At 38.0% G+C, this 24,766-nt stretch overlaps 1 protein-coding gene and 1 pseudogene across 10 annotated transcripts in view; one reads left to right on the top strand and one right to left on the bottom strand.

The window, feature by feature from the left end:
• Positions 1-24,766, top strand: part of KANSL1 (KAT8 regulatory NSL complex subunit 1) — a 184,432-nt gene that overhangs the window by 67,754 nt on the left and 91,912 nt on the right. The gene's annotated exons all lie outside the window — the stretch shown is intronic.
• Positions 20,796-20,853, bottom strand: LOC138392751 (U7 small nuclear RNA; annotated as a pseudogene).

Raw genomic sequence — 24,766 nt, 5'->3', positions numbered from 1 at the left:
AGACACAGTCTCACTCTGTTGCCGGGGCTAGAGTGCCGTGGTGTCAGCCTAACTCACAGCAACCTCAAACTCCTGGGCTCAAGCAATGCATCTGCCTCAGCCTCCCGAGTAGCTGGGACTACAGGCATGTGCCACCATGCCTGGCTAATTTTTCCCTCTATATATTTTTAGTTGTCCAGCTAATTTCTTTCTATTTTTAGTAGAGACGGGGTTTCACTCTTGCTCAGGCTGGTCTCGAACTCCTGACCTCAAGCGATCTTCCTGCCTCAGACTCCCAGAGTGCTAGGATTACAGGCATGAGCTACTGCTCCCGGCCTGTTCTTTCTTGACTTTTTCCCTTTACTTTTCTACTCCTGTTCCTGCCAAAACTAGATATCATTTTATCCAGGTACATTCATTAGCCTCTATTCCAAAAGTTAAGAATTCTTAAGGGAGCGGGGCTGATTTCAAAATGTATCTGACTTAGAGGGGAGTTTTCTCTTTAAAACCCTTACATATCAAGGCATCTGGAGTTCATGAAATAGTCTCTTGTGCTGTTCAACTTTTTTTGCTGTCTTACCTTCCCTGACTTAGGCAATGAGCTCCTAAGGTTTTTCCCCACGTTGTACTCCCTTTAGGATCAGATTGTCTTCTCTCTCTTTTTTCCACAGATACTTTCTTTTTTGTTGTTGTTGATTCTCCTCCCTCCAAATTAAAAGGAGTGAGGGGGTCACACTCTTCTTGGGTTGGTAATCTACTAGTGAATAAATAACCTGGTCTGTTGATGTTTTGTGGGATCTTCAACTCCTGTACCTTTAGGTAGCCAACTCTTCCATGTAGCTTTCGTTTTCTCCTTCTTTATACTATTTTTCTGTTCCATTATATGAGACATGCATGTGAAAACATTTTGTAAATAGCCAATAGAGTTCATATACTGTACTGCTTTGTTTTCATTTCCAGCCCACATTTTGAGTATATGTATCTGTGGCTTCGTTTATTTATTAGTTAATTCCAGAACACTTGCTTCCACAGGCTCTTGATAAAAGAGAAGGTTACTATTAAGAATACACTAGAGTAAAATGACGTGGCAAGCTAAAGCTGCCCTTGCACCTATCTTTGTAGAAGGTAAATTTTAAAGAGACAGTTTTGAACTCTGATAGTTTTACAATTTTCGTGTTTCCTATGCATTTTAAGCCTGATCTCCAGTCTTAGCTAAAATCAGTTGATGAGTGCTGTGTACTTGCATGTATTTCTTTGTTTTCATCTTCTCACTAAATTTAATTCGCTTACTGGACAAAGGAACTGAATAATACTTAGGGTAAAATTTACTTCATTTATTTGACAAGGGCACTGAATAATGCTTAGGATAAAGTATTGCAGTATGACCAAGAAGTCAACCTGGGGAGGCTTCATAGCTAGGAGTTTGGCTTTCTTCCCCAAGCCCTTACAGATTTAAAAAAAAGTGTTGCTTCAGGTTTCTGATGTTTTAATATCAGGTGTGCTCCTAACCTAGTGCTTCTGTGTCAGCAGACGTCTCCATACAGTTGACAATCAAGATACAAGGGTAAGTAAGTGGAATGAGTTCCATAGTGACTCTAAGTATCCAAGTAACATTCAAAATTATTTATCACTATGGACTGTAGCATCTCTGGATTTATTTATTCTACATATACTTAGCATTTTGCTTCTTTATTGTCTATCTTGCCAGTCACTTTTTTTTAAAGGGCTATTTGGATGAGGATATAAAAACCAGTAGCTTATGATACTCTAGGTTGGTATCAATGAATTGGGTTATACTTGATGTTTGCTTGTTAGACTTAAAACAGAAAATAAAAATATTTACCACCTGTGTCAGTCTGACACCTGCTTTTTTCAAACCCTTTTGGCACGATCTAAATAAATCTCTGAAATTCTCCCTCCTTTGTCCTTTCTCCTTTGTGTCTGTTGTCAGTATTAGTTTCACTTACATTCAGTGTCTGTCATCCTGTATAACACTTGAGGCCAAATGAGGACATTAATCGGTGAAAATGTGTTGCTTCAAAGGTGGTTTTTAGCAATAAAACTACAAAGGGCCTCATAGTTGTGATACAGGCCTTGATTCTTCTTCAGAATGTATTTTGTCATTCTCAATGTTTTTAGGTTGTTATAAGCTAGTGAGTTACTAAGAAGTGAACTTTTGTCTGAAATATGTGTTTTAAATAAGAGATGTTATTTGTGTTCTGGGAATAAGCTCTAAAATCTCAGTGTCAGATTAGTATTTAAGTGGAGGTGGAGATACTGATCTTGGTTTAAAACTTTTTTTATTTTTTATTTTTGTTGAGATGGGTTAGGGCCTTTGTTGCCCAGGCTGGTCTGAAACTCGGCCTCAAGCGATCCTCCCGCCTCAGCCTCCCCAAATGCTGAGATTACAGGTGTGAGCCACCACGTGCAGCCTCACTAACATTTTGAATCTGAAAATTTATGTCTTTCATCAAATTTTGGGAAACTTTCGGTCATTATTTCTTCAAATGTTTTCGGCTCTATCTTTTAAGTCTCAGACTTTTGGGATACCGATGATGCATATTTTATACCTTCTGTTATCTCATCAATCAGTGAGAGACTCTGTTTTGTTTGTTTGCAGTCTTTTTTTCCTCTATCAGATTGGATAATTCTATTGATCTGTCTTTAAGTTCACTGACTCTCTGTCATCTCTAATCTTTTGTTAAGCCCATCCAGTGAATTTTTATTTCAGATCCCATGTTTTGAAGTTCTGTAATTTTCATTAATTCTTTTTTAAATTTTTAAACATTTAAATAGATTTAGGGGGATACAAGTGTGTTTTTTTGTTAATGTGGATCAATTGCATAGTGGAGAAGTTAGGCTTTTAATACCTGTCACCTGGCCGGGCGCGGTGGCTCACGCCTGTAATCCTAGGACTCTGGGAGGCTGAGGCAGGTGGATCGTTTGAGCTCAGAAGTTTGAGACCAGCCTGAGCAAGAGCGAGACCCCGTCTCTACTAAAAATAGAAAGAAATGATTTGGACAGCTAAAAATCTATATAGAAAAAATTAGCCGGGCATGGTGGCGCATGCCTGTAGTCTCAGTTACTCGGGAGGCTGAGGCAGAAGGATCGCTTGAGCCCAGGAGTTCGAGGTTGCTGTGAGCTAGCTAGCCTGATGCCACGGCACTTTAGCTCGGGCAACAGAGCGAGACTCTGTCTCAAAAAAACAAAACAAAACAAAAAACAACACCTGTCACCTGAATAAGTGTACATTGTACACACTAGGTAATTTTTTATCCCTCACTCCCCTCCCGCCCTCCTGCTTCTGAGTCTCCAGTGTCTATTAAGTCAGTCTGTAAGACCATACGTACATACTGCCTCGCTTTCAATCATAATTGAGAACATGCTGTATTTGGGTTTTTGTTTCTGGGGTACTTCACTTAGAATAATGCCTCCATCCAAGTTGCTACAAAAGACATTATTTCATTCTTTTTGATGGCTGGGTAGTGTTCCATGGGGGTTGTGTGTGTGTGTGTGTGTGTGTGTGTGTGCGCGCTCGCGCGTGTATGTATATATCACATTTTCTTTATCCACCGATCAGTTGGTGGGCACTTAGGTTGGTTCCTAAAACCTTTTTTTAGTATAGAACTGTTTAGGAACTTGCATATTAATCTGCTTGCCAGAGATGCCCATTCTTAGGTTTCAGTTTTTATTTTCTTCCATGTTAAGTAGCTTTGAGGAATCTGATCCAGTTGACATTTGTTGCTTTTGAATTGTATGATTCTTAACTTTTGCTATATTCTAGAATCACCTGGGTGATTTGAAAACAAAATCCTGTAAGTGTACCACATATCAGGTAAAACATAATCTCTGGGGTGGGACCCAGGCATCTGTATTTTAAAAATTCACCAGGAGAGTCCATGGTGAAGCCGATCATTGCTCTGGGATGTTTTTCAGAATAGGGACCCTTTAAAGAAAAGATGTGGACTTTCCTTCTAGAAAAATGAGTATAATGACTCCCTAAAGCCCCAAATTAAGAACCTCTATTCTAGGTGCAGCATTGACATTCTAGATTTAATTGCAAGCAGTTGAGTTTAAGAGATTATATGATTTGCAGTGATGAAGGAATTATTACTTTTCACTCCTAAATGTCATTTGTTAATTCAGCAGTTTTTTTCAACAATTATTACGTTATCAAGTAGTCAGTATATTCCAGGACTGATTTAGATATTAGGGATACAGATGCCAATAAGATTTTACTCTTATCGTGGGGTTTTATCCTAATAGGGAAGACAGACATTTACTAAATGACCAAAGGCCAGTTAGCAACAACTTTACTTTTTTTTTTTTTTTGAGACAGAGTCTCGCTCTGTTGCCCGGGCTGGAGTGCTGTGGTGTAAGCCTAGCTCACAGCAACCTCAAACTCCTGGGCTCAAGCAGTCCTCCTGCTTCAGCCTCCCGAGTAGCTGGGACTACAGGCATGCGCCACCATGCCCGGCTAATTTTTTCTATATATATTTTTAGTTGTCCATATAATTTCTTTCTATTTTTAGTAGAGACGGGATCTCACTCTTGCTCAGGCTGGTCTTGAATTCCTGACCTTGAGTGATCCTCCTGTCTCGGCCTCCCAGAGTGCTAGGATTACAGGCGTGAGCTCTCGCGCCCGGCCAACAACAACTTCAAAGAGAAAAGAGTGTAAGGAGATTGAAAGTGATGGTCATGGGAGAGAGGTGGTTATTTTAAATGGGGTGGTCAGGGAAAGCCTCTGTGAGGAAGTGACATTTGAGTTGAGATTTGTATGAAGTCAGGAAGACCTAAAGATCTTTGGGAAGCATTCACAGCGCAGAGAACAATTACAAAGGTCGTGAGGTGAGACTGAGCTCCATTTGTTGGATTTTCAGCTGGAAGGCCCTAGGCCTGTGGTCCCCAAGCCCGGGGCTGTGGTCTGTTAGGAAACAGGCGAGCATCACTGCCTGAGCTCTGCGCACACATTGCCCCCCATGACACCCTACCCCTCCATCCCCAGTCGGTGAAAAAATCGTCCTCTGTGAAAGCGGCCCCTGGTACCAAAAAGGTTGGGGGACCACTGCCCTAGGCTACTAAAAACCTTGATGTTTTCATTTCAATTTGATAGAAACTTAACTTGATTAAAACTCAGTGTTGTTAAATGTTTAGCTTTATGCTTAAAATAATTTAGAAATAATCTTGAGCTTCATTTTTTTCAGAAATAGGAAGGTTAGCACATAGTCTGTTGTGTTCTCTGCGAAAGGATTTGCATCAGACTGAACTTCTGTGATAAGGGACCATCCATGTCTTTATTCTTTATATTCATAATGCCAAACACAGAAGATGCTTAGCAGTTTTTGTTGACAGAATAGGTATCTTGCAGTCAACTTAGCTGGTCTTCAGTTTATATTTATGAAATTCTTAATGCATAATAATTTACTGATGCTTGTTATGTGCTAGTAGTTATTCCTAGTCTCCCCAGGTAGGCAGTGTTACTCAACAACAGTGGCAGAATCAGGATTTGAATCTAGAGAGACCTTTTTTGCTTTTTCCACTTTACCAGGCTGCCCTCTAAATAATGAGATGGACTAATTTTTGAAGGCATGATTTATTAAGACAATGTCATTAGTGTTTTAGGCATTATACTTTGAGACAGAATAAGAGGGCCTGAGGCTTATTAAAAGTGCTGTGTTACGTAAAAGATTTTAATTGTAGGAATATTTTCTTTGAAACAATATGTGTTTCCTGTCTGTTGAGTGTGAAGTGCAATGAGAAATACAGAGAGATACCACAGGCTTAGGAGAACTAAGATATTTACGTAATTCACTGTGGTATAAAATACCAAACAATCATTGTCACAAAAGATATAAATTAAATGCCTTGGCAGTTCCGCTGAGGAAGAGTTTCTTGGTAAAGGGAAGGGGACTTCTTAGAGGATATATGAGAGTTAGTGTTAGCTGAGGGTGAGGGAAGCAAGGGAGAGGTGTCGGTGTTGAGAGGGAAGGACAGTCTGTATACAAGTTGAGCAAAAATTTGGAATATGGGCAGATAGGGAGCCACAGTCATGGAATGCAGTTTGGAATATAGTGTGGGAGAAGGGAAATAACCATAGATATGAAGACAGATTTCATGGAGGAAGCCTTTGAGTATTAGGCTGAGGAATGTTGAGCTCTGTTCTGTAAGGAAAGGGACTTTTTGATCAGAAATCACATGATTTATGATGAAATTTAGGAAAGATGAAATTAGTTGGTTGGATTAGCAGGTTAGCAAACTATGCCCTGTACGCCAAATGCAGCCCAAGGCTAGTTTTTGTAAATAGAGTTTTATTGGAACCCAGCCATGCTCATTCATTCACTTGCATGTTGTCTATGGCTGCTTTAGTACTACTATGGCAGAGTTGGGTAGTTGAGACAGAGACTGTATGGCCTGCAAAGCCTAAAATATTTATCATCTGACCCTTTTCATAAAAAGTTTTCTAGCCCCTGGATTAGAGGGGTGGAGGCAGAAATCCTGTTCTTCATTGTTCTTTTGGCTAGGGTCTACACTACTGTGCCTTCATGTCAAATGAAAAGAGGGCCAGAATTGAAGTAGCCCTAGTTGAAAAAGAGAGGGAGAATGGATGAGAAGAATTTATTGAATTTGGCAACTGATTAGGTTCAGGAGTCTAGGGGAAAGGAAAGAATTAATTTTTTTAAAAGTGTAAGTAATTGAGGATGGTGATTTGGAAGAGAAGAGGCTTTTAATTGTAAGCCATTCTGTGCATGTGCTCTTTAAAGAGACCTCATGTTAAGCATAGGTTCAGAGCTCTGATCTTTGGAGGTATGAATTTTTCCTGCTTTTCATAAACAACAAATTAAATATTTCCCTGTTGTTTAAGGTTAGGGGTGGATTTTTTTCATGGTTTAATCAGGTCATATGTTATATATTTATATATGTTTATGTATGTTAACATATAAAAATGGAAAGTAATGTTTAAGTTCTAATTCTTAAAATAGAACTCTTTAATTGTCCTTAAAACTTAAAAGAATGTTGATTTATGCTCCCCCTTCTCTTTAATTCATGTAAAGGCCCTGATTTTTAAAAACTGTCTTTTATGAGAGTGGTTGTGGGGAAAGGAGAATGATGAAGTGGTATATAAAGCTTGCCTAGTTGATACACGGCTTGCTGATATAAGAAGTGTTAAATAGTTATAAATAAAATAGTTATAGATACAGAAATTTTCCACCATAGTAGCTTCTAATTATTGCTTATTATGTATCAAAACTATGTGCTAATCACTTTTTATATACTATGCCCTTTAATGGTTTAGAACTTTCTTATGAAATAGGAAGACTGTGTCTCTACCACCCCTATTTTACCATCTAGAAAATCAGGGCTTAGGGCAAGTAATTACTCAAAGTTACATGGTTTCTAAGGCCAAGGTTATTTGTACCCTAAACTCATGCCCTCAATTTGTCCTCTTAAATTTGATACTCATTAGAATCACCCTAGTACTTTAAGAAAAATGAGATTCCTGGGCCTGTCAAGAATTTTGCCTTGTGATTCTATTAATATTTTTGATCTTTGTACCAAACTTGGAGAAACATTGTCACATAGCTTTCTATTACTAGCTATTGTCTTGTGAAAACAGCTGAATTTTACTCCAGACCTCTTCCCATCCTGACTCCAGTTTTTGCTTTTTATAACCATTTTGAAGTATTTAAGTTGGTCAAGCAAGAGAGAATGTGGTTACGTAGTACCTTATCAGTTGAGGTTTTTCACCACCTTCTCAATACATGTTCAGAGTTTTTAAACCAGTAATACAAAATACATATATTGGTTTGTCATTGGTTGCATTTTGAGAATATTTACTTTTTAAATTGTATCATATTTTTGCATCCTAGTATTATGGCTTTTCAAGATCATTCTAATTTGAAGCAACACATTTTTTAGTTAATTCATTGGATCTTTACCTTTTTTAAAAAAAGAAGCATCTAAATGTGAAACCTTTTGGGCCTATCAAATTCCTGTGATAGATATAGAAAGATATTTTTCAGCTTTACCCTTAGGACCATTGTGGAGGAAAAAGCCATGGACTGTCATAAGACTGGATACCACCTTGGCCAGATAGTCACTTTGTGACCTTGATTAAGCCATGTAACCTTTTAAAATTGGTCTCTCTCTGTGTAACATAGGGCTGATGCATGGCGTGATGGCTTGCCCTGTTTCCTGTGGTTTTAAAAGAGGATCATATGAGTACGTGAAAGTTGTGAAAACTTGAAGAGATGGTGGTATTCTCAGAAGCTTATAGATGGGTGATAAGTTTATTTTAATGCTTTTCACAATTTAATGCTACAAGAATGAGTGCTCGCTGAGGGGTTATATGGAAGTACACTAATGGTCTCTTCAGGAAATGTTTTTACCTGTCTAGAGTAGAGAACAAAAGAATAAGTAAAGAGGGCCTTGAGAAGCCAATATCAATGAAGGTACCTCTGTGCTCATCATCTCACTTAGAGCTTTTTTTTTTTTTTTTAAGTGGAGACAGAGTCTTGCTTTGTTGCCCAGGCTAGAGTGCCCTGGTGTCAGCCTAGCTCAGAGCAACCTCAAACTCCTGGGCTCAAGCAATCCTGCTGCCTCAGCCTCCCGAGTAGCTGGAACTACAGGCGTGCACCACTATGACTGGCTGTTTTTTCTATTTTTATTAGAGACGAGGTCTTGCTCTTGCTGAGGCTGGTCTCGAACTCCTGACCTAAACAATCCTCCTGCCTTGGCCTTTCCGTGTTAGGATTACAGATGTGAGCCACTGCACTTGGCTGACTTAGAGCTTATTATGTTATTTTAGACCACTTCAGATGAGTTTTGATCTTTGATTTCCTAGTTTGTAACAGAAGGGGTTTTGTAAACTCTTGTAGCCTTGACAGTTTCTACTTTGAGTTTTTTGTGTTTTTAAATAGTCTTATGAAACTATTTAGTGCTTGGAAGTTAAGACCTAAGTAACTGTACTTACCCTGAGAAAATGCTGTGTTTCAGTATATAGCACAACAGTGTTTTTCAGGAGGATAACTTTTCTAAATAGCTCTTTTCAAGATTCTTGATGAAGGACATTTGGGGAATTTAGAATTATCTCCAGATATTACATTATCAAATTGGTTAAGTGGAAATAGAAACTTTGTTGCATATGTCAATAAATTTGTCTTACCGAAGAAAGGGCCACGTGGTAGTGTGTGTAATTGAAATATGTGATGCACCTGTAGAGAGTGGGTTGAAACATGACAATAGTGGTTGAACATGAACTTAAAAGCATTACAGTGTTCTTAAGTCATATTAGAAAAGTCCTTTGCTTTCATGCGTAACCAGTCTCCATGGCTTTTCATTGTGTAGACTGGGTTAAAAGCAGAATATAAGACACAGATTTTTGGATGGGATGATGGAATTTTGTAGTACTTACTTGTCAACCCTCAAAGAGCTATTTTTAGCCACACTCTGTCCTTTTGCCACCTAATAAAGAGCTTGACTTAATTCTCAGTGTTAAGAATCTGAAATCCAATTTAGAATATCCAACTCCTAGTGAACTTTAAGCAAATTAATATTTATCTTCATACTTCATAATTAGTCATCATCTACTGTGTGCCTTCCATCTTTTGTGGAAGAAGGTGTAGCAATAAATTTGGCCTGGGAGGGTCAACATTCTTTCTTTGCACGTGGAAAGCTAAGGGCAGTGTCATTATCATTCTTTTTGGATGTAGGAGGTTACAAAGGCAAAGTTAACACCACCAGCTTCTCTAAAGGATATTAATTCCATTCCATTCTTGAGCTTTATCGTCTTTTGCTGTGCAGTATTCCCTAGGTATATTTTTTTGGGATGGGAAGGTGTCTCTAATTTCTAGATAGTGCTCCTCATGAGCACATTGTCACATACAGATTATGTACTTGGCAGTCTACACCGGCAGTTTGTGGCTATTTATAAAGTTTCACCATAACCTGTCCTTATGTGCTTTTATTTTCATAAATGATTAGAAAGAGTGCTGAGTCTTAGTATGTATTTTTGTATTAAGAGTTGATTTATCAAGCCCCAGGAATTGGCGCAGAGTTGGTTCAACTTTCTTTGGTTTAAAAGTGAATATGCAATTGGTAGCCTGCTGGTATTTCAGAAGCTCGTTGTTAATAGGCCTCTTGTTCTGAGGTAGAAATCTGGAATTTCTTGTTCTGTTTTACATCAGTGTGTGTGTTCATACATTCAACAAACATTTCTTGGTTATCCCGAGAATTTTGGCACACCATAGGAAGTCTAGAAGTGTGCATGCTGCACCTGCTATTACAAATAATAGGGATTTTGAATGTACACAGGACTTGGAAAGAAGGTAAGCGTTTCCTTCAGAATAATGGTACTATAATTTTATCCTTTCTTCAAATTAATTAAAAAAAATTTCCCCCATGATGACAAGGTAATAAAAACTCCTTGCAAAAAACAATGAACCACAGACATGTGAAGCAGAAGTGTTTTACCTCTAATGTTACTTGGGTCTGTTGTAATGCCACTGTAGAAAAATGTTCCCGTTATTGTTTGGGGTAGTATAGAAAGCATATGATTTGGAATTAGACTTCAAGTTTTAGTTCCATCGCTCACTAGCTCTGTGGTCCTGGGTACATCAGTCAACCAGTCTGGACCTCAAGTTTTCTTATCTCTTCTACTTGGAAGATACTAAACTGTAGCAATTACTTTGAGAGTTTTAATGTATGAACACATATATGGTATTTAGCTCTTCTTCTTTTTTGCAAGATGTACGTGGTTTAGCTCTCTTCCCCAGGTTGGAGTGCAGTAGTGTATTTATAGCCCACTGCAACCTCCAACTCCTGGGCTCAAGTGATCCTCCCATCTCAGCCTCCGGAGTAGCTGGGACTACAGGCAGGTGCCACGATCCTTGGCTATTTTTTCATTTCAGTTTTCCTTTTTTGGTAGAGACAGAGTCTAACTATGTTCCTTGGTCTGGTCTTGAACTCCAGGCCTCAAGTGATCCATCCCACCTGCCTGGGGAATCCCCAAAGTGCTGGTGTAACAGGCGTGAGACACCATGCCCGGCATTTAGCTCTTAAATATTTGCATCTTACTTTTGTTTTTCCCTTCATTTCATCTGAAGGTGCTGTAGTTCCAGTTTGTCTCATGGCTTTTGAGGGCTTTCTGGTTTGGGTATAACTGTGCATGTGTATGCCTTTATAGTGTACTTACAGTAGTTTTATAAACTTGCCACTTTTAGAAATTCATTGGATTGAACATAGTATGACAAGCAAAGTATAAACAATTTCCTTTACTATATACTTGTACTATTCTTTTGTTGGATTGCTCTAATGCTTGTTTGTGCATACAGCTCTTATTGTATTTATTTATTTTGTATTGTTTAGATTCTCAGAATCTAAGAATAAAAGAGGATGTGAACAAATCAAAAGACTGCAGATTAACATTAGGTTGCTTTCCAAAAAGGTCCTCAGTTGTATTTATTACCAGCAGTATAACAGGTTGGTTGTTTAACCACACTCCAATTAGCATGGAGAATGATCCTTTAAAAATGTTTGCTAAACTGATGGGTGAAAAATACTATCTTTACTTAAATTTTCATTTAGAAATTATTGGTGAAGTTGAACATTCTCGTATGTTGAGATGTTTTTAAAGTAATCTTGTTATGATTCTTTGAAGCAGAGATATCCTTTGTTAAAATATTGGAGTCAAACTTGGACAAGATACAAATTATAAATAGTTTAGATTTTTGTCTGTTCTTCCAGGCATTAATGGGAGAATTCTTTTCCTGTTTTTTTCTAGATGTTTTATCTTTAGAAATTAGCCATTCAGTCCATTAAAGCATTTTTTTGTTTTGTGATACGAGGAGCTAAATAAAAGTCCTCTCCACTCATGTTTCTTAAATAGCTGACTACTGTCTCACAACCACTTGTTTTTATATTATTGCCTTTGGGACTTTTGAAGTTGTATCAAACCTTCAGTTTCATTTGTAAAAAATATTGTTCCATCCAGAATATGGGTTGTCCAGTTTTCTTTATATTCATTTAGTCTATTGGGTGTTGTTAAGCATTTGTACTTTTTAAAATTACTTTTATGTGTATAATATCTCATTAGATATTTTTATTGCTGGCAAATAGCAAAAGTAGTAATTTACATTTTTTTGTTTCTTTTCTACTTTAAAAATCTTGAATAAGCCAGGTGGGTGGTGTGCATCTGTAGTCCCAGGTACTTGGGAGGCTAAGGTGGGAGGATCAATCACCTGATCCTAGGAGTTTGAGTCCAGCCTAGGCAACATAGCAAGATCCCATCTCTTTAAAAAACGAAACAAAACAAACAAACAAAAAAAAAAACTAGAATAATTACAAGTAGTATTAGGAAATAATTTATTTTTGATAAGCAGTTCACAATTGTACATAATTATGTATGTGTGCCACCTCCTACTCTTTGCATTAGGCTGAGAAAAATTATGTCAGGTGATATTTTAAGTTAAAACTATCCATGGAATCTGTCAAAGTCACTGCTAGTGACTTTGAACATCTTTAAAATGTTAAGATTATATAAGTGAAAATCATCAGGCCCTAATGGTGGTATGGTTACATTTCTCTTAGAATAAAACTTTCATGAGCTGTTGCTTTTGGTAAAAATTATCCCTCCATATTTAAAATACTGGCAGTATTTTCGTTTGAGGTGATGGGGTTTTTTTTTGCTTTTTTTGTTTTTTGAGACAAAGTCTCGCTCTGTTGCCTTGGCTAGAGTGCCATGGCGTCAGCCTAGCTCACAGCAACCTCAAACTCCTGGGCTCAAGCAATCCTCCTGTCTCAGCCTCCCAAGTAGCTGGGACTATAGGCATGTGCCACCATGCCCGGCTAAGTTTTTCTATTTTTAGTTGCCCAGCTAATTTCTTTCTATTTTTAGTAGAGACTGGGTCTTGCTTTTGCTGAGGCTGATCTGGAACTCCTGACCTCAAGCGATCCTCCCGCCTCGGCCTCCCAGAGTGCTAGGATTCCAGGCATCAGTCACCATGGCCAGCCTCCTGTGGAATATTTTGAGCTTAGTGTAAGATAGACTATTTGTAAACTAAGGTATTGCATAGAAGAATTTGTTTTAGACCCTTAAGCAGGCCCTTGCCTCCCCCAGTGAACTTGATTTAGATGTGTTGACAACCTTGAGGAAAGATGACACTTCAGCTACTTTCTTGTCTCTCAGATTACCTTAATCTAGGGTTCTATGAAATAATTCCAGTGGCAGAACTTCGGTATAGGACCCGTTTCTTTTTTTTTTTTTTTTTTTTTTGTTGAGACAGAGTCTCACTTTGTTGCCCAGGCTAGAGTGAGTGCCGTGGTGTCAGCTTAGCTCACAGCAACCTCAGACTCCTGGGCTTAAGCGATCCTACTGCCTCAGCCTCCCGAGTAGCTGGGACTACAGGCATGCGCCACCATGCCCGGCTAATTTTTTTCTGTATAGATTTTTAGTTGTCCATATAATGTCTTTCTATTTTTAGTAGAGACGGGGTCTCGCTCAGGCTGGTCTCGAACTCCTGACCTTGAGCGATCCACCCGCCTCGGCCTCCCAGAGTGCTAGGATTACAGGCGTGAGCCACCGCGCCCGGCCTAGGACCCGTTTCTTAACCTCTGAATTTAAACGTGGACATTTTCTATCCCAAGACCTACTGGATTTAATGCATTTGTTTCACCGTGTTTTTTGCTTTCACAGGTGGGAACATAAAAGGATTTTCAGTTCACAGAACCAGATAACCAGTTTTCAATTTAAAATGTTTAGTAGTTACACTGTTTAGTCTTGTACAGAAAAATACATCCAGCTGTAGCTTCATAGGTTAAAAAAAAGAAAAATACAAATACTTTCATTAATAGTTGCATACATTGTCTGTTTTTACAAACACGCAGAATCAGTCACTGTTCTGGGAATGCTGTATCTTGAGTTTCTGGTCTGTTATGCATCCTTAACATTTAACACATAGAAAGTTAATTAAAAGTTCAGAAGAATAAAGTTGCTGTTGTATTTCCCCAGCAACCCATGTTTCTTTCTCCCAGATAAGTTTCTTCTCTGGTCCTCCAAGCTGGGTTAGCTATTGCACTGAACACTTTTATGTGAAAAGGAGTTGAGCCATTGTCAGTGGGAAAATGGTGATTTGAGTGCCCTGGCTGGGTATGAATAGCTCATGAAAAACAGATTCATTATTTGAAAATTGAACTGGTTTGCTTTCCCAGTATGAGGAGGATAGGTTTTAGTTAAGTATGGATAGCTAAACCGTCTACCAGGAAATGATTGTGACCAGAGACTGCAAGGTCTCTCTTTCACAGCCAGTAAATAAAAATACTCTTACAGCATAAAACTGTAGCTCTTCCTTTTTCCTAGTCCATATAAGTGATGTTAGTGATCAGTGGCATTGGTCTAGGTATGACACACTAATGTTAATGGCTGGATTGCAGAGCTGCCATGGGCCATTATTGAATAATGGTAAGTCAGTGGGGAGGCTACTTGAAATACATTGGTTAGGGCGATTGTGGCAGGTTTGCAAAGACTGGGGCAAGGAGTTGAGAATGCTGTATCCATTAAGCAATAGGAGTGTTTTTTCCAGGGTTCTGACATAATGAAATTAATATTTTCAGGTGAAGAGTCTCACAGGTGTATATGCACTTATGAGAATGGAGAAAGAACAAGAAGAAAGCAGTTAAACCATTTTGCAAATATTCAGTTCATTATGACAGCTCTCAAACATTAATAGGTAATTTTACCCCAGAATTATCTAAAATTACTGGTGTCCCTTGAGTGGCCCTCCTTACTTAATGGAATTTCTTGCCACATGACTTGTTAAAGGATTTTCATTCTTAACCCTGTTCAGAATACTAGCCACAGGAAGTACATAAAATGGACAGTTGCAATGCTGGGCTTTGGAAATACTTCCAACTACTTACGTAGGCCGGTGATGGGAACTTTTATTTTTCTCATATGTCCAAATACGGTGGTAGGCTATGTTTTACCTTATTTAGCACTTCCTTTTAGATGAATTTAATGTATGAATGAGAGAGAGCTTTAACGTGCCTTTTTAATAGCTTTATTGAAATATAATTCACATAACATATAATTCACCCATTTAAAGCATATAGTTCTTTGGCTTTTACTGTATTCAGAATTGTGCAAATACTAGCACAATCTATTTTTTTTCCATAATAAATTGATTTACTCTTGAACATTACCATGTAAAATTAAGTCAGTAGAAGCAACTCAGGTGTCCTTCAACAGACGAATGGATTAAAAAAATGTGGCATATACATACAATGGGAATAGTGGCATGAAAAAGGAAATTCAGACACATGCTACAGCCTGGATGAACCTTGAGGACATTATGCTGTGTGAAATAAGCAAGTTATAAAAAGACAAATGTTCTGTGATTCCACTTATATGTGGTATCTAGAGTAGTCACATTCAGAGGGATGGAAAATGGAAAGGTGGTTTGCCAGGAACTGGGAAGAAGAGGGTGGGGAATGGAGAGTTACTGTTTAATGGGTACAAAGTCTCAGTTTAGCAAGATGAAAAGAGTTCTGGAGATGGATGGTCGTGGTGATGGTTGCACAATATCATGAATATACTTAACTGAATTATATACTTTTAAAAAAGGTTAGGATGGTAAATTTTATGTATTGCAATAAAAAATTTTAAAAAGTCAAACATGCTAAATTTCCAATTATTTTCAATATCTTTTTGAAAACTACATGATTTTAGTGTTAAACCATTCTGTATACTGCTAGACTTATCAATTCACATTTTGGTGTGACAATACAGAGTCAAAAAACTTTTTTAAGATTTATTATTTTAAATTCAGATAGAATTCATGCACCATGACAGCCACGGGTTTTTTTTTTTTTTTTTTTTTTGAGACAGAGTCTCACTCTGTTGCCCAGGCTAGAGTACCATGGCGTCAGCCTAGCTCACAGCAACCTCAAACTCCTGGGCTCAAGCAATCCTACGCCTCAGCCTCCCGAGTAGCTGGGACTACAGGCATGCGCCACCATGCCCGGCTAATTTTTCTATATGTATTTTTAGCTGTCCATATAATTTCCCTCTATTTTTTAGTAGAGACGGGGTCTCACTCTTGCTCAGGCTGGTCTTGAACTCCTGAGCTCAAACAATCCTCCCTCCTGGGCCTCCCAGAGTGCTAGGATTACAGGCGTGAGCCACCGCGCCCGGCCTGACAGCCACCTTTTAAAAGTATATTTTATTCTGTTCACAAAGTTATGCAGCTGTCACCACTACTTTGAGAACATTTTCATCATCCTCAAAAGAAACCCTGTGCCCCTCCATTAGCAAGTCATTCCTCCCAGTTTTACCTTCCCCTGGGCCCTAGCAACCACTTATCTACCTTCTTTCTTTATAGATTTGCCTATGCCTGATATTTCATATAAATGGAACCATATAATATGTGGCCCTTAGCGTCTGGCTTTTTTCATTTAGCATAGTGGTTTCAAGGTTCATACGTGATGTAGCATATATCAGTACTTCATTCCTTTTTATGACAAAGTAATATTTCATTATTTTGATTTATGAGTGATTTGCCAGATTCCTGATATCACTGGTATGTCTCCCGTCCTCCCCTCTCTGCCCCCACACAAAAATTTCTGGCCCATCTCTCCTTACTCTTTAAATGTTGAAGTGCCTTAGGGTTTAGTTCTTGTCCATTCCTCTTTTATGATTCAGTGGGTCTGGGGTGGAGCACTTGAGTGTGGGTTTCTAACAAGTTCACAAGTGATGCTGATGGGAAGGACACCCCCAGAATCACTGGACTGGATAATTGGATTATATGAAGGTCCCTGCCCTCCCTAGGATGTTTACTGTTGTCTGACAGTAAGGATGATAATAGCCAGTATTTGAGACTGTGTGTCAGGCATTGTGCAAAGTGCTGCATATGCACTCTCTTATTGGTTCTCATGGTAATTGGTAAATTGGTAGGTTTTATCCTCCTTGAAAGGGTTAAGTAAATTGTTGAAGGTCACACAATTTGCTAATAAGTAAATGGCTAAGTTGAGACTGCCCTGACTTTTCTTGTGATCAAATGAAGGGCTTCCAGCCTTGGCTTCTCAAGTTTTTAGGACTCCACATACTAGTTTTACTTCTTATTTATTTGGCTTACCAACAGTTTTTCTTTTTGGTAATGCTTGAGACTCCAGGCTGAGAACTAATACTCAAAACTTAGTTTGTACTGCTTGATTTAAGCCCTTATTGTGTGTTTCACTGCTATCTTATAGCCTCATTTCAGTCAAATTTATAAACTTTTTGAGGACATAGAACCTGTCTTTTCATTACTGTATAGTGCTCGGCAGAATATTATTCACATTGTAATGGTTCAGATGATGAAGATGGATTGTCATTGTAATAGTTTTGGCAGGTACATACTAGGCACTAGGTTTAATGTTTAGGGTGTACCAGTTATTTTTGAATAGTCATGGCATTCAGGTGCTTTACCACTTTGCTGCTTTTGCATGATTTAAATAAAATAAAACAGTAATTAAGTAATTTTGTTGAGGGTAATGCTTAATTGGTTAGCTGAACCTTAAATATAAATCTGAAATGTAAGGTCCTGTGTTGTGAGTTCAGATTTCCAGAGACTGGATGTTTAAAGGAAATTGTCAGCCTAATACTATGCCTTAGAATGCTGCCCATATTTTATTTGTATTCTGATTCACCTTTCAGTTTTAACAACCAATTTATTCATTGTAGAAGGGTCTAAATCAGTATAAAAACCATGCTGAGTTTCCCTTCTCTTTTATACTATATTTCTGAACATAGATAGGAATTTTGTCACTTTTCTGATATTAAAAAATAAAAGTGGTTGGAAGTTTGAACATCTGTAATGAGGTGAAGATCAGCTTGTGCTTTAAAACCAGGAGAGAAGGTTTTAGAGTGTAACTGAAACAGAAACCGTGGCAGCCTTCTTCATGTGATTGGGAGAATGGGAAGGTTTGTCAGTTTATTAAAGTTTCGTTTTACTCTTGTGGACTGTAGAATTTCTTAAAGAAATATTTTGCAGCTGAGAACTGGGAATTTCACTCCTGTAACCCCTGTAAATGGTACAATGAACCACACATGTTCATAGTTAGCTCTTGATGAGTGAAGAGGGAGGGGAAAGAGGAGGGACAAACTGGGGTTTTTATCTGCGATGTGAAGATTTCTTTGGCTGGAGATTGTTTATCTGTGCTGTAGTAATTGAGGTTCTGTAGAGAGCTAAGGCAGCATCATTACAGGAAGAAGACATCTTGAATTAGCTGTCTGGGTTTGTTGCTGTGGTTATGTTAGAATTCAAAAATGCAAGCCCTGGGAAAGAATATGGTGGGATTAACAGAGGTATTTTCCTTTTTAAAATTTTATTCCATCCTTGCCTGAGCTGTATGATGGAGTATGTATTAAAGAACCGTTTATGATTCCAAGTCCTTTTATCTATGCTCCAGAATGTCCACTATGACCCACATATTAATATGAGGGTTCAAGTTTGTTGACTGAGAAAACAAGTTGAGTTTTTTTTAAAGGTTTTTATTTAAATCCTCTAACTTAATCTTTATCGCCACAAGTTGGTGATTCTCAACTTGGGCTGCACATTAGAACCACCTGGGGAAACATTTAAGAAAAAATTCCAGGTTCCACCCCCAATTAAATTCTAATTTAATTCATCTGGGGTGGGTTTCCAGCATTGAGTTTTAAAAGCCTCCCTAGATGATTCTAATGTAAGGCCACGATTAAGGAATGCTTCTCTAAGTTCTATTTCTGGAGAGTCCTATAAATTTCTTGGAGAAAAGCAAGTTTTCCCTCCTTTCCGTCTCCCACAGAGGGAAGTCGAGAATGTCAAATCCAAATCTTACTCAAAAGCATAGAAATATAATCTTATAATTTTGTAAATACTTGGAATAGGCTTTGAGTTATTTTAAAAATAATTTCCAATCCCCCTTTTAACAGACTTTACTGCTAAACTTATGTTGTCTCTGTTTAAAAAAGAGTCCATGTTTCTTTGATTTATGACTGATTTACCAGATTTCCTGATACCACAGGGCTCCAAGGACCTCTAGCTCTAGTTGGTCTTTGTCAATATAAGTAATCCTGTCAGATGGTGTAGCCAATCTTGTAACTCACACAAAACACTGTTGCTCATATACTGTGATTTATTTTCTAAAATATGAATGTGTATATGTGTGTGTATGTATATCTATATCTATCTATGTGTGTATATATATATATTCAATTTTCAGACAGGTGGTGTTTTGAGTTGAATTTGCAAGCTCAGTATAAGTACAGGCCTCTCTCTTGTTCAGACTCCCTTTTCTTATCCTAAGGTGCTTAAGTTTTATGGCTGACACCCTACCAGTATTTGCCAGCCAAAAGTAAATGCCCATATTTTCAATCTGTTGGGAAAGTAATAGGTCATTTATTAATTAAACTAGAACATGCTACACTGTTCTATGTTTGAGGACCTGAATACGACAAACATGGCCACAGCATTTGATCATCAATAGTGTCTTGATAACATTTCCATGTTCCTGCTCAGAATTCTCCAAAGGCTTCCTGTCATACTTGGACTACAATTCAAACTCCTTAACATGGGCCACAAGGCCCTACAGAATCCAAGTTTTATCTGCTTTTGTTTACCTCATTGATATCCTCTTTATCACTTTCCCCTTGGTTCCCTGTGCTCCAGCCACACTGGTTGTCTTACTCAGGAGTTAAGTATATTCCTGCCTATATATTTGCTATTCCCTTTGCCTGGAAAGCTTTCCTCCGGATCTCCTGTCAGCTTGGTTCATTCTTCATTCTGTTCAGATCTCTCCCACTTTTCAAAAAGAGGTGTTCCTTGACCATCAGCTATAAAAGGACATCTTTACTATCTGTCCTCTTACCCTGGGTTTTGTTTTTTTTGGGGGTTTTTTTTTTTTTTTTTTTTTTTTTTTGGCTTTTTAAAAATTCTCCCTTTACCTCAGGAACATCAATTTTCTCCTGTTATATGTTTTGCCTTGTTTACCACTATAACAAAAATACTTGAAACAAATACTAGGCATTCAAAAAGTGCTTAAATAACTGATGAGTATAGCAAAACACAAATAAAGGGTTCTGTGAGAGGGCCTACCAAGGAACTCTTCTTTGGTCTGCCCATGTGGCCAGAACATAAAGGAGAAAGGAGAGGCTTTGGGAATGTTTTTCTAGAGATGCTGATGACACAGCAAGATCAAGGGAGGAGCAAGATCAAGCAGGACCTTTGTGGGACATGTAAGAATTAGGAAAGGGGTTTTTGGGTATCCTTGATGTAGTTATGGTGGTGGTCTGTTTTAAACTTGTACATACAAAGGTGAAGTATTACATTGCTCTCAACTCATTAGGTATTAATACTTCCACTAGTAACTGGCTTGGGAAGTGTTACAGTAGTAGAGAATTTACAGAGAATGGTACTCTGTTCAGTCATCGGCATTTTTACTTTTTTTTTTTTTTTTTGAGACAGAGTCTCACTCTGTTGCCCAGGCTAGAGTGCCGTGGCATCAGCCTAGCTCACAGCAACCTCAAATTCCTGGGCTCAAGCAATCCTCCTGCCTCAGCCTCCCGAGTAGCTGGGACTACAGCCATGCACCACCATGCCTGGCTAATTTTTTCTATATATATTTTTAGTTGTCCAGCTAATTTCTTTCTGTTTTTAGTAGAGAGTGTCTCATTCTTGCTCAGGCTGGTCTCGAACTCCTGAGCTCAAACGATCCATCTGCCTCAGCCTCCCAGAGTGGTAGGATTACAGGCGTGAGCCACCGCGCCGGCATTTTACTTTTTAAAACTTTTTTTTTTTTCCTGTGTGGGGGGGTTTCTGTTAAAAACTAGAAAACCTGCCAAATTCTAAAAGAATTGTAACCCTTCTTTAAAACTATCTATTTGATATCATTTTAAAGATGATGAACATAGATTTTTCAGCTCATTTATTATTTTTCTTTTTTTCTCCCAGTTTTATTTAATATCCTTTTTATTAGAAAAGGAAGATTCTGAAGAGAACACAGAATTCAATTCCTTTTCAGAAAATCTTGCTGCTCTGAGCTTTGTGAGGAGTGAAAACAGCCTTTTGAACTCTCGTGGGGAAATTGGTGGCATTCTGTAAAGACATTATTTAAATGATTGTTTCTGGCTTCCATAATCCCATTCTGTTATCTGACCTCTGATTAAGCCCAGTCTATGAGTCTAATGAAAGCTAGTTATAAATTACCTCCTGAATTTCCTTTGGCTTCCCTCTGCTCTCCTCTTTTAGCATCATAGTCCAGTTATATGTTATTGGTTTGTCTAATGACCATGACCAGTTTTTGAAGGAAGGATTCATTATTGGTAGGCAAATTTTATTGCGTGGTACAGCCAGAAACATTTTCACATTATTATTTCCTATTTATCCTAGGAGCTAAATATCTAAGCTAGTTAAGTATTTTTTAGAGTACTCAGATGTTTTAGGGAAAGGTTTGTGGAAGACTCAGGCCTAAACTTGTATATATGAAGTTGGGGAAATGGCTTATAGTTCTTACTAAGAAAATATTTTCAATTGACTCTTCCTTTCACAAAAGATTTCTGTGTAACATATGATGCTGTTTGACAGAATTTTACCCAAATAGAACTTCTTTCAGTATTTGAGTCAATCCTCTTGAACCCTGCTTTATCAACTGAGTTTATGTAATCTTCTAGATCCTTTGTTGTCACTTCAACAGCGTTGGCAACATCTTCACCAAGAGTGGATTCCATGTCAGGAAACACCTTTCTTTGCTGATCTGTAAGAAGCAACTCCTCCTCCATTTAGGTTTTATGATAAGATTATAGTCAGTCACATCTTCAGGTTCTACATCTATTAATAATTCTAGTTCTCTTGCTATTTCTACCACATCTGCAATTATTTCTTCCAATGAAGTCTTGAACTCCTCCAAGTCATCAGTGAGGGTTGGAGTCAACTTCTTCCCAAGTCCTGTTAATGTTGATATTTTGACCTCCTCCTATGAATCACAAATGTTCTTAACAGCATCTTGAATGGTGGATGCCTTCAAAAAGGTTTTCAATTAATTTATGCAGATCCATCAGAGGAGTCCTATCTATGGCAGCTATAGCCTTATGAAATGCATTTTTTAACTAGTAAGATTTGAAAATAAAATTACTCATTGATTCCTGGGCCAAAGAATGAATGTGTTAACAGGCATGAAAACAGCATTCATCTCATCATACATCTCCATCAGAGCTCTTGGATGACCAGATGCATTGTCAATAAGCAGCAATATTTTGAAAGGAATCTTTTTTCCTGACCAGTAAGTCTCAACAGGGGCTTTAACTATTCTGTAAACTGCTGTTAACAGATGTGCTGTTATCCAGACTTTGTTGTTCCCTTTACAGAGCACAGAATAGATTAAGGCCTCTAAGATTTTCAGAATGGTAAATGAACATTGGCTTTAAGTTAAAGTTATTAGCTGCATTAGCCCCTGAAAGGAGAGTCAGACTGTCCTTTGAAGCTTTGAAGCCAGACATTGACTTCTCTCCAGCTGTGAAAGTCCTAAATGGCATCTTCTTCCAGTAGAGGGCTGATTCATCTGCATTGAAAATCAATTCATCTAAATTGAAATTAGTGTAGTCACCTTCTTTATCTTAGCTAGATCTTCTGGATAACATGGTGCAGCTTCTCCATCAACACTTCCTGCTTCACTTTACACTTTTACGTTATGGAGATGGCTTCTTTACTTAAATCCCATGAATCAACCTCTGTTATCTTCAAAGTTTTCTTCTGTAGCTTCCTCACTTCTCCCAGCCTTCATAGAATCGAAGATGGTCAGGGCCTTGCTCTGGATTATGGACTTTTGTTAATATATTATTATTGGCTCATCAAGTGTAATAAATATACCACAGTTATGCAAGATGTTAATAATAGGGAAACTTGGGGGAGTATGTATGGGCACTCTGTGTTCTTTCTACTCAATTCTTCTGTAAACCTAAAACTACTCTGAAATATAGTGTATTCCCTGTTACTGTGGCTCAGGCCTGTAATCTCAGCAACTCTGGAGGTTGGGGCAAGAGGATAACTCGAGCCCCAGGAGTTCAAGACTAGCTTGGGCAACATAGCAAGACACTGTCTCTAAAGAAAAAAAAAGAATTTTTAAATTATCTGGGCACGGTGACACATACCTGTTGTCCCAGCTACTTGGGAGATTGAGGCCGGAGGATCTCTTGAGCCCAGGAGTTGGAGGCTATGGTGAACTATGATCATGCCACTACACTCCAGCCTGGGCAGCAGAGTGAGACCCTGTCTCTAAAAAATAAATAAGTAAATAAATAAAATACAGTCTGTTAATTAAAAGAAATCAGTCATGCTGACTCATGTTTTCTCTGATCTTGCTCATTGCCAGGGGCCCGTCTTTACTTGTTTGGTGATAGTATGTTGAATTGACACCCTTTTCCCTTTCAGATTTGTTTGTAACATAATTTCATACCAAGTCCACAGTAAACCTCTTCCACTGTACCTAACTGCCTAGTCACTTTTTTTTTTTTTTTTTTTGAGACAGAGTCTTGCTCTATTGCCCGGGTTAGAGTGCTGTGGCATCAAGCTCACAGCAACCTCAAACTCCTGGGCTCAAGCAACCTTCTGCCTCAGCCTCCCAAGTAGCTGGGACTACAGGCATGTGCCACCATGCCCGGCTAATTTTTTTTTTTCTATATATATTTTTAGCTGTCCAGATCATTTCTTTCTATTTTTAGTAGAGACGGGGTCTCGCTCTTGCTCAGGCTGGTCTTGAACTCCTGAGCTCAAACAATCCTCCCTCCTGGGTCTCCCAGAGTGCTAGGATTACGCGCCCAGCCTGCCTAGTCACTTTTGAATCCATTCCTTGGGCAAAGTAAATCTTGTCACACTTCATGGCATTACCAAAATTTTTTGTCTTGGATGTTGCTAATACATTGCAAGTCAGTGATAGCAAATGACTTACATTAAGAAATAGCAGAACTATAAGTGACAGTAGGCTTCAAGACATGATTTCACTACGTTTACTTTTCTGTTCAGTCACTTTGCACATTCCTAAGGTCTCTACTGGATGTGACTGGGATCCTGTGTGAAGGTGAATTAGGTTTTATTTGAATGCTGCATCGTAAGGACAGGGACTAACGTGCTTTTATTTTGTGTATCTCACATAAAGTCACATAATAGGAAGTTAATGTTATTATGGTGATATGTCTGTGCTTCCTCCTGTAATTAAGATATACCACAATTCCAAGAATTTCAATATTTTTTATATAAAATTTGTTGCTTTTAGATCAATGATTTTTAAATTTTACTCCTTCCTGGAATGTGTGTTGGGGTAGAAACAATGGCAATACTGAGCTTGTCTCTAACTGAAAGTTGCTTTTTGTGATGAGAAGTGTAACTTTTGATGAGTTTGTTATACATTTGCCTGTTGTGGAGGCAGAAAAAATGTTAAGAAATGAAACTCTAGATCTTTTTTTCTTTTGTCGATACCAATCTTAAAATATTTTATAATAAAAGTCACCTTTACTAAAACATATACAAACACAGGAAACAAAACAAATTGCTGACATGCTCATTATCCACTTAACACTGACATTTTGGTGTTATTTTTCCCCCTTAGATATATTCATGCCCTTTCTATAACAATTTAGTTGAGGTTGTTTTTTTTTTTTTTTTAAGCAGTCAGTTTGACCAAAGTTGAGTTTTTAATAATAGCAAAGGTAAATTTTAGACAAAATTTCTAACTCAATACTTTAGTAACCATATTATTTTATGTACACTAGGAAATGTGTAAGATT

Source organism: Eulemur rufifrons, chromosome 9, assembly GCF_041146395.1.
Source record: "Eulemur rufifrons isolate Redbay chromosome 9, OSU_ERuf_1, whole genome shotgun sequence".
In the NCBI taxonomy this organism is placed as follows: Eukaryota; Metazoa; Chordata; class Mammalia; order Primates; family Lemuridae; genus Eulemur; species Eulemur rufifrons.
This window is presented reverse-complemented; position numbering and strand designations above follow the sequence as displayed.